The sequence below is a fragment of the Lipotes vexillifer genome, unplaced genomic scaffold (genome assembly GCF_000442215.2).
Source record: "Lipotes vexillifer unplaced genomic scaffold, Lipotes_vexillifer_v1.1 scaffold1044, whole genome shotgun sequence".
In the NCBI taxonomy this organism is placed as follows: domain Eukaryota; kingdom Metazoa; phylum Chordata; class Mammalia; order Artiodactyla; family Lipotidae; genus Lipotes; species Lipotes vexillifer.
In genome coordinates, this window is record NW_006779681.1 from 7,016 (window position 1) to 11,735 (window position 4,720).

Genomic DNA, 4,720 nt, shown 5'->3' on the forward strand with positions numbered 1-4,720 from the left:
GCAATCTTGAGAACAAAAGCAGAGGTGGAAGAATCAGACTCCCTGACTTCAGACTATACTACAAGCCTACAGTAATCAAGACAGTATGATACTGGCACAAAAACAGAAATATAGATCAATGGAACAGGATAGAAAGCCCAGAGATAAATGCACACACATATGGTCACCTTACCTTAGATAAAGGAGGCAAGAATATACAATGGAGAAAAAACAGCCTCTTCAATAAGTGGTGCTGGGAAAACTGGACAGCTACATGTAAAAGAATGAAATTAGAACACTTCCTGACACCATACACAAAAATGAACTCAAAATTCATTAAAGACCTAAATGTAAGGCCAGACACTATAAAACTCTTAGAGGAAAACATAGGAAGAACACTCTTTGACATAAATCACAGCAAGATTCTTTTTGACCCACCTCCTAGAGAAATGGGAATAAAAATAAACAAATGGGACCTAATGAAACTTAAAAGCTTTTGCAAAGCAAAGGAAACTACAAACAAAATGAAAATACAACTCAGAATGGGAGAAAATATTTGCAAATGAATGAATGGAAAAGATTAATCTCCAAAATATTATAAACAGCTCATACAGCTCAATATTAAATAAACAAACAGGGACTTCCCTGATGGCCCAATGGTTAAGAATCCACCTGCCAATGTAGGGGACACAGGTTCTAGCCCTGTTCCAGGAAGATCCCACATGCCGTGGAGCAACTAAGCAACTAAGACCATGGGCCACAACCACTGAGTCCACGTGCCACAACTACTGAAGCCCATGCACCTAGAGCCCATGCTGCACAACAAGAGAAGCCACCACAATGAGAAGCCCGCGACCTCAATGAAGAGTAGCCCCTGCTCGCCATAACTAGAGAAAGCCTGCGTGCAGCAACAAAGACCCAAAGCAGCCAAAAATAAATAAATAAATTTATTTATTTAAATAAAATAAAAATTAAAAAATAAATAAACAACCCAATCCATAAATAGGCAGAAGATCTAAATAGACATTTCTCCAAAGAAGATATACAGATTGCCAACAAATACATGAAAGGATGCTCAACATCACTAATCATTAGAGAAATGCAAATCAAAACTATAATGAGGTATCACCTCACACCAGTCAGAATGGCCATCATCAAAAATCTACAAACAATAAATGCTGGAGAGGGTGTGGAGAAAATGGGAACCCTCTTGCACTGTTGGTGGGAATGTAAATTGATACAGCCATTATGAAGAACAGTATGGAAGTTCCTTAAAAAACTAAAATTAGAACTACCATATGACCAGCAATCCCACTGCTGGGCATATACCCTGAGAAAACCATAATTCAAAAAGACACATGCACCACAATGTTCATTGCAGCACTATTTACCATAGCCAGGACATGGAAGCTGCCTAAATGTCCATCGACAGATGAATGGATAAAGAAGATGTGATACATATATACAATGGAATATTACTCAGGCATAAAAAGAAATGAAATTGAGTTATCTGTAGTGAGGTGGATGGACCTAGAGACTGTCATACAGAGTGAAGTAAGTCAAAAAGAAAAAAACAAATACTGTGTGCTAACACATATATATGGAATCTGAAAAATAAAAAAAATGGTACTGATGAACCTAGTGGCAGGGCAAGAATAAAGACGTAGATATAGAGAATGGACTTGAGGACATGGCAGGCAGGGGTAAGCTGGGACCAAGTGAGAGAGTAGCACTGACATATATACCCTACCAAATGTAAAATAGAGAGCTAGTAGGAAGCAGCCGCATAGCACAGGGAGGTCAGCTAGGTGCTTTGTGACCACCTAGAGGGTGGGATAGGGAGGGTGGGAGGGAGACACAAGAGGGAGGGAATATGGGGATATATGTATTAATATAGCTGATTCACTTTGTTACACAGCAGAAATTAACACAACATTGTAAAGCAATTATACTCCAATAAAGATGTTAAATAAATAAATAAAATGACCAACTGGTAACTTAAGTTATGGAAATTTGTGCTTTGTGCCTATAGACAGTTAGTAAGAGGTTTTAAATGTAATAAATAGCATTTCATCATGGTTTAAAAAAAAGTTCTTCATATATTCTGGACACTGGTTATCTGAGTTTTTCACATACATGTGTATATGTATTGCAAGAGCTGGCCTCAAATTGTGAAACTGAAGTTCACATTGACATTTCTTTTCTTCCAACAAAAGGTCTTACATATTTATTACCTAGCCAAAGCACTAGTGCAGAAACACTGACAAAAAGAGAAAAATCATTTTCCCAATAAAATACATCCAGCTGTTCAGATAGTGATGTTCTCAGGGTGATATGGTAAGATGTAAGTGACTTTGACACAGCATAAATATGTTTGCCTTCTCATGTGTGGGGCTGCTTATAGACCCAGCTTGGTTCTGCTCCAATGTCTTCTCTCCGAATTTTACCTGTTCTATTATCAGTTTTCATTCTAATACGTTGGGGAATGGGACAATACTGCTTTTGTTTCTTGGCCAGGAATCACTTGATCCTGAAAGTCTCGTTAGAAGACATGGCGAGGAGCAAATTCAACTTCACATAAGGTGGTGGAGAAGAGAAGAGAGTGCCACATTAATATTTATGTGTATCTACCAGGTACCACGTGCTCCTTGCACCATATTTTTCTCACCCTCACACTGCAAGGAGGCATTATTTTCTCTATTTTCATTCTGAGATACCAGAGCCCAGAAAGGTTCAGTAACTTGCTCAATGCTGCACAGTGTTTATGGTGAAGAGCTAGGATTCAAAGAAATCTGTCTGAATTCGGTCCCTTGAAGAAAGCACACTTAAACTGATGCCTCCCACTTCTCTTTCTCTCTCTCTCTCTCTCTTTTTTTTTTTTTTTTTTTTGCGGTACGCGGGCCTCTCACCGCCGCGGCCTCTCCCGTTGCGGAGCACAGGCTCCATACGCGCAGGCTCAGCAGCCATGGCTCACGGGCCCAGCCGCTCCGCGGCACGTGGGATCTTCCCGGACCGGGGCACGAACCCGCGTCCCCCACAACGGCAGGCGGACTCTCAACCACTGCACCACCAGGGAAGCCCCCTCTCTTCATTTTTAACACCCTCATCTCCTGTAACCCTCAGTTAGCTTGTCTTACTCCCCAACTTGCTGGTTACTTTCCCCTGGGGAGCCTTTTCTGCTGCCCAGCTCACCAGCTCAAGTTATGGGGCCTTTCCAAATCACTTGTCACACCATTTCCCCATCTGTCCTCAAGACTGGACTCTGGGCGCTGTGAGGTAGAGGGACCACATCAGTCCTGTCCGTTTTTATACCCCAGTAGTAGATGCTCAGCACCTACTTGTTTAATGAATTAATATGAGTTTATTGGGAGAGTAAGGTAATGCCTCTCTTGTTAGGCACTGCAATAGGGGTGGCAGAGATGTTTTTGAGCAGGGAAGCCCAGCCAAGCATCAGGACTGGAAATCATACATTTGTACCTCTTTCCTTGACTCTACATCCTTGCCCATCGCTCCAAGGGCACAGCCCATCTCAGCGCCCCATCTTTGGCTTCTGACTCACTACCTGCTGACTCCACCGCAGCAGCTGATAAATCTGGCCTTTCTGTTCACCTCTGCTAGAAAACCCAGAGGTGAGGTGTCTGCCCTCCTTGAGCCCACATCTGGGCACATTTGTAAATCCACAGTAGTTTGCACCTATGGGCACAGTTCCTTTTTAACCCCAAATTTTGCTTTTATTTTGTTTTTAATCCACAAATTTGTATTTTGAAAATTTCAAACCCTCAGGAAAAGTCCCAAGAAAGATATAATAAACACTCATAAATCCTTCACCTAGATTCTCCAATTGTACCTACTCTCTCTCATTTTTTCCCCTGGCTGAAACATTTGAGAGTTACTGCAGACATCATGGCATTTCACCTCTAAACACTTCACCATAAATTTCCTACAAACAAAAACATTCTACACAACCACAATATCACACTCAGGAAATTTAACATTGTTATTGTACTGATCTCTAATATTCAGTCTATATTAAAATTTCCCTAATTGTCCCAATAATGTCCTTTGTATATATTTTTCTTTTTGATCCTAAATCCAATTAAGGATCCCATGTTGCATTTAGCTGTCATGCCTCTTTAATCTTTTAATCTGCAGGAGTTTCTTTGCTTTCATTTATTTATTTGTTTATTTTTTTGGCTGTGCTGGGTCTTCGTTGCTGTGTGTGGGCTTTCTCTAATTGCGGCGAGCAGGGGCTACTCTTCATTGCGGTGCGTGGGCTTCTCATTGCAAGGGCGTCTCTTGCAGAGCACAGGCTCTAGGTGCATGGGCTTCAGTAGTTGCAGCACATGGGCTTCAGTAGCTGTGGCGCGTTGGCTTAGTAGTTGCGTCACGCGGGCTTAGTTGATCTGCAGCATGTGGGATCTTCCAGACCAGGGATCAAACCCATGTCCCTTGCATTGGTAGGCAGAGTCTTAATCACTGGAGTACCAGGGAAGTTCCTCTTTGCTTCTTTTTTTTTTTGTCTTTCATGATGTAGATGTGTTTGAAGAGTTTGGGTCACTTATCTTGCAGAATGTTCCTTAATTTGGATTTGCTGATGTTCCCTCCTGATTAGATTTGGGTTAAATATTTTTGGCAAGAATCACAAATGTGATGTTGTATCCTTCTCAGTGCATGACATCTGGAAGCATTGTTGTTTTGTCCCATTATTGATGATGTAGGGAAATCTTTTTTTTTGATAAAA

General features: G+C 41.2%; 1 pseudogene; it reads right to left on the bottom strand.

Annotated features, from left to right (window-relative positions):
- Positions 1-2,377: 2,377 nt before the first annotated feature.
- On the bottom strand, positions 2,378-2,532 carry LOC103080021 (60S ribosomal protein L39 pseudogene; annotated as a pseudogene).
- Between the last annotated feature and the right edge of the window lie 2,188 nt (positions 2,533-4,720).